Raw genomic sequence first — 13,107 nt, forward strand, 5'->3', positions numbered from 1 at the left:
TGTACAATTGAAAAAATCATAACATAATTCGAGTATCTATGTATAAAATATACCCACATACATGAACCAAAAATCAGCACACTTATTATTGTTAGGTTTGGGAGATGTGTGGGGTCCGTATGCCGTGGAGATTTCAAAAGCTCAAATTCTCACAATTTCCTTACAAATTTGTGATGTCTGAAAGCAAGCCTGGTTGTGTTTGTTTTGTTAATTTCAATATTTTTAAAGTAAGTTGCAATTTTTTTACTGAAATAGAATGAATCTTATATATAAAAATTAGTTGGGGTTTTGTCTGTTTGCTATAGCTGACTACTTAATAAACATTAACAATGTGTATAGTTAATGGAGAAGTCCACTTAATAGGGCGTCGAGAATTGGTAGTGTTATAGGGCAATAGTGTCACCAGGAATGATAGTGTCAACGAAATAAACGATCTAAGTATTCAAAAAGTTCCCGAAGGAATAAAAAATACAAATCGATAGACACCCTGACTAATATCGAAGACGCAGTCAATTATCCCCAGGTGTTTTCAAATTCATTAAACTCTTCTAGACTGCCACCAAATGAATTGGTTTTAAAAATTGGAATTCCAGTTATGCTTTTAAGGAGTTAGGTCTTCCAAGCATGTACAGATGGACAAGACTGCTTATTAAGAAATTGAAGGACAATTTAATTGTACATAGCAATCATTACCACCGACCCATCAGCTGGTCTATTATAAAAATAAGTATTTGTCTATTACATTAAATATCTAACTTACGGTCTTTGTACATTTTACTTCCTTCTAAATATGAATAAAAGGACATATAAAAATTTGTGTTTAAATAATTCCGATAAGGTTATTTGTAAATAGATATGTTTGTTTATGCGACTTCTGATCATATGACATTTCGCCCCTCAACACACAACTTACAGCATTACACCACGCAACCCAACACAACCATACCACATCATACATCTTACCAACCACACTACACACCAACATGTCAATAATCGTTTTCACCACCACCAACCGATCAAAAAAATTGGTCAGAGCGGGATGGCCCCCAATTCGATTTTCGCTCGTGATAGATGTTTCACCAGCTTTTCTATCGCTTATCCGTACGTCAAATTTTGATTTCCAATTTGTGGCCCAAGTTTTGGAGCCCCTTTCGATCGCGTGTGTGTGTGTGCCTACAATTTTTCTAATTTCTAAGCAACAGTAGTGGATACCTTAAGACAAATTTTATTACAAATATGTAAATCCTAGTAGTGATTGATGCCCGCAAAAAGTAAATTGCTTGAATTATTGTTAATGTGCACAAATTTTTAATTTTTATTTTAATTAAAAAAGGGAACATAATTAAAAGTGAGTATAACCCCCACATTTCACGTGAAATTAAGTGCAACTTCGAGCCTCTTAGACAGACACCTAAAATAAATAACAGATCCCATAAAATGGTGAAAACTCTTAGAACGTAAGATTAATATTTGTATCTACGCTTAAGGAAAATATTGTATTTAAGAAGAAACAAAATAAAGAAAACCACGGAGTTGCTCACGGGCAGTTGCCCGTGGTTGCCCACCAAACACCAACCGAATAATTAATTGGCGATCCTGCCAGGAGAATCGTAAAACTCCTGTTGGACCAAAATGTAATAATAAAATTCGGCGGTAACCATTTAAGGGGACAAACAATTCCCGTGTTACCGTTTGAAAATCAATCAAGTATCCTCAAATAAAGAGAAAAACAAAAAAACAAAACACAAACAAGTATCGCGAAAAAAAGAAATACAAAAATAACATTGTTATTTTATGCAAAAGCATAAAAATCAAAACCCAAAGAAATAACTAGTGTGTTACTCAAAACGTACGGTAGCAATTAGAAACGCGCTAACCAATTCAAGCGAAGCCAGGTCCTTCTCCACCTGGTCTTTCCAACGAAGTGGAGGTCCTCTCCTTCTGCTTCCCCCGGCGAGTATTGCGTAAAACACATTCAGAGCTGAAGTATTTTCGTCCATACGTACGACATGACCTAGCCAGCTCAACTTGTAACGTCGACTCATCAGATATTGTCATCGTGCCTCTGCACCATATAGCAGGATGGGAATAATGAGTGACTTATAGAGTTTGGTTATTGTTCGTCAAGAGAGGACTTTACTCCTCAATCGCCAACTCAGACCAAAGTAGCAGCTGTTGCAAGAATTATTCTGCGTTGGATAACGAGGCTAATATTGTTGTTGCTGTTAATTCTGGTACCAAGATAAACGAAATTATCTACAACTTCAATGTTACGACTGTCAACAGTGATATGTGAGCCTAGTCGCGAGTGCGACGACAGTTTGTTTGATCAAAGGAGATATTGCCTCTTGTCCTCGTTCACTACTAGACCCAGTTTATTCGCTTCTTATCCATTCTGGAGAAAGCAGAACTAACAGCGCGATTGTTGAGGCCATTAATATCAATATCATCGGCATACGCCAGCAGCTGTACATCATCGTCATAAAGACAGCTCCTTTTCGCGGCACCTTGCCAATTAAGGGACCGGACATTTAAGGTGTATGCCCTGAAATCGTCGTCATAAAATGGGGAGGTCCCTCATCTGAGACTGTTGGTGATTTTTCACTGGGGGCGTTTTTTACGTGACGGGTCCCAAACCCAGCGCACAACTCTGTAGAGGGGATGTTTCGCCTTCTCACTTTAGCTCGCCTTCAAACGGATGTTCTTTGGGTACCCAGAGGATAGTTGGTGTAAGCCCGGAAGTCGTGAGCTGCTTGAGCCATATGTAAAAGAATAATTTCTGGCCACTCTCAAGTGAATGGCAATCAGAGAATTTTCCTCACTTGCGTGAACTTCTACACATGACTCCATCCTCCTTCCTATTCGGGCAAGTGTATATATGTATGTACATATATGTATATACATGTATACATACATATTTATAAAATTACTTATATGAAATAGTAGTAAAAATATTCCAAAATTCATTTCACCTACAAAAACAATACCCATTTTTGGCAATTTTTATATCAGAAAGAATGCTTAATAAAATCATGTTTAATAGTTAATTTGCATAATAGTTATTGCTACTCGCCACTGTTCATTTTCCAAAATCTGTATCTCTCGGTTAAGTCATTTCGCCCGTATTTGAATCATCTGATCGCTCAAAATAATATTGCAGACAAAATAAAAGTGTTCAGATATCTGGAACATGAACATGCTTATGCTTACCATGGATAATGCTGAGTACTATATATACTATATAAAACAAAAACAAACGTTTTTATGTGTTGATGCATTTACGAAAGCATAAACCACACAATAATACAAACATACTTATAACATAAACCAGAACATATACGAGTACAAGCCATAACATATACATGCATAGTCATAAATTTGTACAATTGAAAAAATCATAACATAATTCGAGTATCTATGTATAAAATATACCCACATACATGAACCAAAAATCAGCACACTTATTATTGTTAGGTTTTTGGGATTTGTGAGGTTTCCGTATGCCGTGGAGATTTCAAAAGCTCAAATTCTCACAATTTCCTTACAAATTTGTGATGTCTGAAAGCAAGCCTGGTTGTGTTTGTTTTGTTAATTTCAATATTTTTAAAGTAAGTTGCAATTTTTTTACTGAAATAGAATGAATCTTATATATAAAAATTAGTTGGGGTTTTGTCTGTTTGCTATAGCTGACTAATTAATAAACATTAACAATGTGTATAGTTAATGGAGAAGTCCACTTAATAGGGCGTCGAGAATTGGTAGTGTTATAGGGCAATAGTGTCACCAGGAATGATAGTGTCAACGAAATAAACGATCTAAGTATTCAAAAAGTTCCCGAAGGAATAAAAAATACAAATCGATAGACACCCTGACTAATATCGAAGACGCAGTCAATTATCCCCAGGTGTTTTCAAATTCATTAAACTCTTCTAGACTGCCACCAAATGAATTGGTTTTAAAAATTGGAATTCCAGTTATGCTTTTAAGGAGTTAGGTCTTCCAAGCATGTACAGATGGACAAGACTGCTTATTAAGAAATTGAAGGACAATTTAATTGTACATAGCAATCATTACCACCGACCCATCAGCTGGTCTATTATAAAAATAAGTATTTGTCTATTACATTAAATATCTAACTTACGGTCTTTGTACATTTTACTTCCTTCTAAATATGAATAAAAGGACATATAAAAATTTGTGTTTAAATAATTCCGATAAGGTTATTTGTAAATAGATATGTTTGTTTATGCGACTTCTGATCATATGACATTTCGCCCCTCAACACACAACTTACAGCATTACACCACGCAACCCAACACAACCATACCACATCATACATCTTACCAACCACACTACACACCAACATGTCAATAATCGTTTTCACCACCACCAACCGATCAAAAAAATTGGTCAGAGCGGGATGACCCCCAATTCGATTTTCGCTCGTGATAGATGTTTCACCAGCTTTTCTATCGCTTATCCGTACGTCAAATTTTGATTTCCAATTTGTGGCCCAAGTTTTGGAGCCCCTTTCGATCGCGTGTGTGTGTGTGCCTACAATTTTTCTAATTTCTAAGCAACAGTAGTGGATACCTTAAGACAAATTTTATTACAAATATATAAATCCTAGTAGTGATTGATGCCCGCAAAAAGTAAATTGCTTGAATTATTGTTAATGTGCACAAATTTTTAATTTTTATTTTAATTAAAAAAGGGAACATAATTAAAAGTGAGTATAACCCCCACATTTCACGTGAAATTAAGTGCAACTTCGAGCCTCTTAGACAGACACCTAAAATAAATAACAGATCCCATAAAATGGTGAAAACTCTTAGAACGTAAGATTAATATTTGTATCTACGCTTAAGGAAAATATTGTATTTAAGAAGAAACAAAATAAAGAAAATCACGGAGTTGCTCACGGGCAGTTGCCCGTGGTTGCCCACCAAACACCAACCGAATAATTAATTGGCGATCCTGCCAGGAGAATCGTAAAACTCCTGTTGGACCAAAATGTAATAATAAAATTCGGCGGTAACCATTTAAGGGGACAAACAATTCCCGTGTTACCGTTTGAAAATCAATCAAGTATCCTCAAATAAAGAGAAAAACAAAAAAACAAAACACAAACAAGTATCGCGAAAAAAAGAAATACAAAAATAACATTGTTATTTTATGCAAAAGCATAAAAATCAAAACCCAAAGAAATAACTAGTGTGTTACTCAAAACGTACGGTAGCAATTAGAAACGCGCTAACCAATTCAAGCGAAGCCAGGTCCTTCTCCACCTGGTCTTTCCAACGAAGTGGAGGTCCTCTCCTTCTGCTTCCCCCGGCGAGTATTGCGTAAAACACATTCAGAGCTGAAGTATTTTCGTCCATACGTACGACATGACCTAGCCAGCTCAACTTGTAACGTCGACTCATCAGATATTGTCATCGTGCCTCTGCACCATATAGCAGGATGGGAATAATGAGTGACTTATAGAGTTTGGTTATTGTTCGTCAAGAGAGGACTTTACTCCTCAATCGCCAACTCAGACCAAAGTAGCAGCTGTTGCAAGAATTATTCTGCGTTGGATAACGAGGCTAATATTGTTGTTGCTGTTAATTCTGGTACCAAGATAAACGAAATTATCTACAACTTCAATGTTACGACTGTCAACAGTGATATGTGAGCCTAGTCGCGAGTGCGACGACAGTTTGTTTGATCAAAGGAGATATTGCCTCTTGTCCTCGTTCACTGCTAGACCCAGTTTATTCGCTTCTTATCCATTCTGGAGAAAGCAGAACTAACAGCGCGATTGTTGAGGCCATTAATATCAATATCATCGGCATACGCCAGCAGCTGTACATCATCGTCATAAAGACAGCTCCTTTTCGCGGCACCTTGCCAATTAAGGGACCGGAGATTTAAGGTGTATGCCCTGAAATCGTCGTCATAAAATGGGGAGGTCCCTCATCTGAGACTGTTGGTGATTTTTCACTGGGGGCGTTTTTTACGTGACGGGTCCCAAACCCAGCGCACAACTCTGTAGAGGGGATGTTTCGCCTTCTCACTTTAGCTCGCCTTCAAACGGATGTTCTTTGGGTACCCAGAGGATAGTTGGTGTAAGCCCGGAAGTCGTGAGCTGCTTGAGCCATATGTAAAAGAATAATTTCTGGCCACTCTCAAGTGAATGGCAATCAGAGAATTTTCCTCACTTGCGTGAACTTCTACACATGACTCCATCCTCCTTCCTATTCGGGCAAGTGTATATATGTATGTACATATATGTATATACATGTATACATACATATTTATAAAATTGCTTATATGAAATAGTAGTAAAAATATTCCAAAATTCATTTCACCTACAAAAACAATACCCATTTTTGGCAATTTTTATATCAGAAAGAATGCTTAATAAAATCATGTTTAATAGTTAATTTGCATAATAGTTATTGCTACTCGCCACTGTTCATTTTCCAAAATCTGTATCTCTCGGTTAAGTCATTTCGCCCGTATTTGAATCATCTGATCGCTCAAAATAATATTGCAGACAAAATAAAAGTGTTCAGATATCTGGAACATGAACATGCTTATGCTTACCATGGATAATGCTGAGTACTATATATACTATATAAAACAAAAACAAACGTTTTTATGTGTTGATGCATTTACGAAAGCATAAACCACACAATAATACAAACATACTTATAACATAAACCAGAACATATACGAGTACAAGCCATAACATATACATGCATAGTCATAAATTTGTACAATTGAAAAAATCATAACATAATTCGAGTATCTATGTATAAAATATACCCACATACATGAACCAAAAATCAGCACACTTATTATTGTTAGGTTTTTGGGATTTGTGAGGTTTCCGTATGCCGTGGAGATTTCAAAAGCTCAAATTCTCACAATTTCCTTACAAATTTGTGATGTCTGAAAGCAAGCCTGGTTGTGTTTGTTTTGTTAATTTCAATATTTTTAAAGTAAGTTGCAATTTTTTTACTGAAATAGAATGAATCTTATATATAAAAATTAGTTGGGGTTTTGTCTGTTTGCTATAGCTGACTAATTAATAAACATTAACAATGTGTATAGTTAATGGAGAAGTCCACTTAATAGGGCGTCGAGAATTGGTAGTGTTATAGGGCAATAGTGTCACCAGGAATGATAGTGTCAACGAAATAAACGATCTAAGTATTCAAAAAGTTCCCGAAGGAATAAAAAATACAAATCGATAGACACCCTGACTAATATCGAAGACGCAGTCAATTATCCCCAGGTGTTTTCAAATTCATTAAACTCTTCTAGACTGCCACCAAATGAATTGGTTTTAAAAATTGGAATTCCAGTTATGCTTTTAAGGAGTTAGGTCTTCCAAGCATGTACAGATGGACAAGACTGCTTATTAAGAAATTGAAGGACAATTTAATTGTACATAGCAATCATTACCACCGACCCATCAGCTGGTCTATTATAAAAATAAGTATTTGTCTATTACATTAAATATCTAACTTACGGTCTTTGTACATTTTACTTCCTTCTAAATATGAATAAAAGGACATATAAAAATTTGTGTTTAAATAATTCCGATAAGGTTATTTGTAAATAGATATGTTTGTTTATGCGACTTCTGATCATATGACATTTCGCCCCTCAACACACAACTTACAGCATTACACCACGCAACCCAACACAACCATACCACATCATACATCTTACCAACCACACTACACACCAACATGTCAATAATCGTTTTCACCACCACCAACCGATCAAAAAAATTGGTCAGAGCGGGATGGCCCCCAATTCGATTTTCGCTCGTGATAGATGTTTCACCAGCTTTTCTATCGCTTATCCGTACGTCAAATTTTGATTTCCAATTTGTGGCCCAAGTTTTGGAGCCCCTTTCGATCGCGTGTGTGTGTGTGCCTACAATTGTTCTAATTTCTAAGCAACAGTAGTGGATACCTTAAGACAAATTTTATTACAAATAACGGGTGATTTTTTTGAGGTTAGGATTTTCATGCATTAGTATTTGACAGATCACGTGGGATTTCAGACATGGTGTCAAAGAGAAAGATGCTCAGTATGCTTTGACATTTCATCATGAATAGACTTACTAACGAGCAACGCTTGCAAATCATTGAATTTTATTACCAAAATCAGTGTTCGGTTCGAAATGTGAAAATCCGCTTTTTTATCGACAAATTTTGTTCAGCGATGAGGCTCATTTCTGGTTGAATGGCTACGTAAATAAGCAAAATTGCCGCATTTGGGGTGAAGAGCAACCAGAAGCCGTTCAAGAACTGCCCATGCATCCCGAAAAATGCACTGTTTGGTGTGGTTTGTACGCTGGTGGAATCATTGGACCGTATTTTTTCAAAGATGCTGTTGGACGCAACGTTACGGTGAATGGCGATCGCTATCGTTCGATGCTAACAAACTTTTTGTTGCCAAAAATGGAAGAACTGAACTTGGTTGACATGTGGTTTCAACAAGATGGCGCTACATGCCACACAGCTCGCGATTCTATGGCCATTTTGAGGGAAAACTTCGGACAACAATTCATCTCAAGAAATGGACCCGTAAGTTGGCCACCAAGATCATGCGATTTAACGCCTTTAGACTATTTTTTGTGGGGCTACGTCAAGTCTAAAGTCTACAGAAATAAGCCAGCAACTATTCCAGCTTTGGAAGACAACATTTCCGAAGAAATTCGGGCTATTCCGGCCGAAATGCTCGAAAAAGTTGCCCAAAATTGGACTTTCCGAATGGACCACCTAAGACGCAGCCGCGGTCAACATTTAAATGAAATTATCTTCAAAAAGTAAATGTCATGAACCAATCTAACGTTTCAAATAAAGAACCGATGAGATTTTGCAAATTTTATGCGTTTTTTTTTAAAAAAAAGTTATCAAGCTCTTAAAAAATCACCCTTTATATAAATCCTAGTAGTGATTGATGCCCGCAAAAAGTAAATTGCTTGAATTATTGTTAATGTGCACAAATTTTTAATTTTTATTTTAATTAAAAAAGGGAACATAATTAAAAGTGAGTATAACCCCCACATTTCACGTGAAATTAAGTGCAACTTCGAGCCTCTTAGACAGACACCTAAAATAAATAACAGATCCCATAAAATGGTGAAAACTCTTAGAACGTAAGATTAATATTTGTATCTACGCTTAAGGAAAATATTGTATTTAAGAAGAAACAAAATAAAGAAAATCACGGAGTTGCTCACGGGCAGTTGCCCGTGGTTGCCCACCAAACACCAACCGAATAATTAATTGGCGATCCTGCCAGGAGAATCGTAAAACTCCTGTTGGACCAAAATGTAATAATAAAATTCGGCGGTAACCATTTAAGGGGACAAACAATTCCCGTGTTACCGTTTGAAAATCAATCAAGTATCCTCAAATAAAGAGAAAAACAAAAAAACAAAACACAAACAAGTATCGCGAAAAAAAGAGATACAAAAATAACATTGTTATTTTATGCAAAAGCATAAAAATCAAAACCCAAAGAAATAACTAGTGTGTTACTCAAAACGTACGGTAGCAATTAGAAACGCGCTAACCAATTCAAGCGAAGCCAGGTCCTTCTCCACCTGGTCTTTCCAACGAAGTGGAGGTCCTCTCCTTCTGCTTCCCCCGGCGAGTATTGCGTAAAACACATTCAGAGCTGAAGTATTTTCGTCCATACGTACGACATGACCTAGCCAGCTCAACTTGTAACGTCGACTCATCAGATATTGTCATCGTGCCTCTGCACCATATAGCAGGATGGGAATAATGAGTGACTTATAGAGTTTGGTTATTGTTCGTCAAGAGAGGACTTTACTCCTCAATCGCCAACTCAGACCAAAGTAGCAGCTGTTGCAAGAATTATTCTGCGTTGGATAACGAGGCTAATATTGTTGTTGCTGTTAATTCTGGTACCAAGATAAACGAAATTATCTACAACTTCAATGTTACGACTGTCAACAGTGATATGTGAGCCTAGTCGCGAGTGCGACGACAGTTTGTTTGATCAAAGGAGATATTGCCTCTTGTCCTCGTTCACTGCTAGACCCAGTTTATTCGCTTCTTATCCATTCTGGAGAAAGCAGAACTAACAGCGCGATTGTTGAGGCCATTAATATCAATATCATCGGCATACGCCAGCAGCTGTACATCATCGTCATAAAGACAGCTCCTTTTCACGGCACCTTGCCAATTAAGGGACCGGAGATTTAAGGTGTATGCCCTGAAATCGTCGTCATAAAATGGGGAGGTCCCTCATCTGAGACTGTTGGTGATTTTTCACTGGGGGCGTTTTTTACGTGACGGGTCCCAAACCCAGCGCACAACTCTGTAGAGGGGATGTTTCGCCTTCTCACTTTAGCTCGCCTTCAAAGGGATGTTTTTTGGCTACCAAGAGGATAGTTGGTGTAAGCCCGGAAGTCGTGAGCTGCTTGAGCCATATGTAAAAGAATAATTTCTGGCCACTCTCAAGTGAATGGCAATCAGAGAATTTTCCTCACTTGCGTGAACTTCTACACATGACTCCATCCTCCTTCCTATTCGGGCAAGTGTATATATGTATGTACATATATGTATATACATGTATACATACATATTTATAAAATTACTTATATGAAATAGTAGTAAAAATATTCCAAAATTCATTTCACCTACAAAAACAATACCCATTTTTGGCAATTTTTATATCAGAAAGAATGCTTAATAAAATCATGTTTAATAGTTAATTTGCATAATAGTTATTGCTACTCGCCACTGTTCATTTTCCAAAATCTGTATCTCTCGGTTAAGTCATTTCGCCCGTATTTGAATCATCTGATCGCTCAAAATAATATTGCAGACAAAATAAAAGTGTTCAGATATCTGGAACATGAACATGCTTATGCTTACCATGGATAATGCTGAGTACTATATATACTATATAAAACAAAAACAAACGTTTTTATGTGTTGATGCATTTACGAAAGCATAAACCACACAATAATACAAACATACTTATAACATAAACCAGAACATATACGAGTACAAGCCATAACATATACATGCATAGTCATAAATTTGTACAATTGAAAAAATCATAACATAATTCGAGTATCTATGTATAAAATATACCCACATACATGAACCAAAAATCAGCACACTTATTATTGTTAGGTTTTTGGGATTTGTGAGGTTTCCGTATGCCGTGGAGATTTCAAAAGCTCAAATTCTCACAATTTCCTTACAAATTTGTGATGTCTGAAAGCAAGCCTGGTTGTGTTTGTTTTGTTAATTTCAATATTTTTAAAGTAAGTTGCAATTTTTTTACTGAAATAGAATGAATCTTATATATAAAAATTAGTTGGGGTTTTGTCTGTTTGCTATAGCTGACTAATTAATAAACATTAACAATGTGTATAGTTAATGGAGAAGTCCACTTAATAGGGCGTCGAGAATTGGTAGTGTTATAGGGCAATAGTGTCACCAGGAATGATAGTGTCAACGAAATAAACGATCTAAGTATTCAAAAAGTTCCCGAAGGAATAAAAAATACAAATCGATAGACACCCTGACTAATATCGAAGACGCAGTCAATTATCCCCAGGTGTTTTCAAATTCATTAAACTCTTCTAGACTGCCACCAAATGAATTGGTTTTAAAAATTGGAATTCCAGTTATGCTTTTAAGGAGTTAGGTCTTCCAAGCATGTACAGATGGACAAGACTGCTTATTAAGAAATTGAAGGACAATTTAATTGTACATAGCAATCATTACCACCGACCCATCAGCTGGTCTATTATAAAAATAAGTATTTGTCTATTACATTAAATATCTAACTTACGGTCTTTGTACATTTTACTTCCTTCTAAATATGAATAAAAGGACATATAAAAATTTGTGTTTAAATAATTCCGATAAGGTTATTTGTAAATAGATATGTTTGTTTATGCGACTTCTGATCATATGACATTTCGCCCCTCAACACACAACTTACAGCATTACACCACGCAACCCAACACAACCATACCACATCATACATCTTACCAACCACACTACACACCAACATGTCAATAATCGTTTTCACCACCACCAACCGATCAAAAAAATTGGTCAGAGCGGGATGGCCCCCAATTCGATTTTCGCTCGTGATAGATGTTTCACCAGCTTTTCTATCGCTTATCCGTACGTCAAATTTTGATTTCCAATTTGTGGCCCAAGTTTTGGAGCCCCTTTCGATCGCGTGTGTGTGTGTGCCTACAATTTTTCTAATTTCTAAGCAACAGTAGTGGATACCTTAAGACAAATTTTATTACAAATATATAAATCCTAGTAGTGATTGATGCCCGCAAAAAGTAAATTGCTTGAATTATTGTTAATGTGCACAAATTTTTAATTTTTATTTTAATTAAAAAAGGGAACATAATTAAAAGTGAGTATAACCCCCACATTTCACGTGAAATTAAGTGCAACTTCGAGCCTCTTAGACAGACACCTAAAATAAATAACAGATCCCATAAAATGGTGAAAACTCTTAGAACGTAAGATTAATATTTGTATCTACGCTTAAGGAAAATATTGTATTTAAGAAGAAACAAAATAAAGAAAATCACGGAGTTGCTCACGGGCAGTTGCCCGTGGTTGCCCACCAAACACCAACCGAATAATTAATTGGCGATCCTGCCAGGAGAATCGTAAAACTCCTGTTGGACCAAAATGTAATAATAAAATTCGGCGGTAACCATTTAAGGGGACAAACAATTCCCGTGTTACCGTTTGAAAATCAATCAAGTATCCTCAAATAAAGAGAAAAACAAAAAAACAAAACACAAACAAGTATCGCGAAAAAAAGAAATACAAAAATAACATTGTTATTTTATGCAAAAGCATAAAAATCAAAACCCAAAGAAATAACTAGTGTGTTACTCAAAACGTACGGTAGCAATTAGAAACGCGCTAACCAATTAACGGCAAAGTAAAAAAAAAGTTGAAAAAACGCTAAGTCCAATAAGCAAAAAAATCTCAGCGCCACATAGAAAAATATTGAAAAAATTTCGAGTATGTGTTTGTGCCAATATGCTATTTCATCAGTGCCGTAGCT

The 13,107-nt window shown here is 36.2% G+C and overlaps 1 protein-coding gene and 1 long non-coding RNA gene across 12 annotated transcripts in view; both read right to left on the reverse strand.

Moving 5' to 3' along the window:
* The window catches only part of LOC115065952 (uncharacterized), a 456,818-nt gene that overhangs the window by 74,070 nt on the left and 369,641 nt on the right, over positions 1 to 13,107 (reverse strand). The gene's annotated exons all lie outside the window — the stretch shown is intronic.
* Positions 83 to 10,411, reverse strand: LOC125779206 (uncharacterized). The gene is made up of 2 exons (XR_007423173.1): positions 10,217 to 10,411; positions 83 to 2,507 (listed from the first exon to the last, which is right to left on the reverse strand). It is a non-coding gene; the product is annotated as an uncharacterized LOC125779206 (long non-coding RNA).

This window comes from Bactrocera dorsalis, chromosome 6, assembly GCF_023373825.1.
Source record: "Bactrocera dorsalis isolate Fly_Bdor chromosome 6, ASM2337382v1, whole genome shotgun sequence".
NCBI classification, from domain to species: domain Eukaryota; kingdom Metazoa; phylum Arthropoda; class Insecta; order Diptera; family Tephritidae; genus Bactrocera; species Bactrocera dorsalis.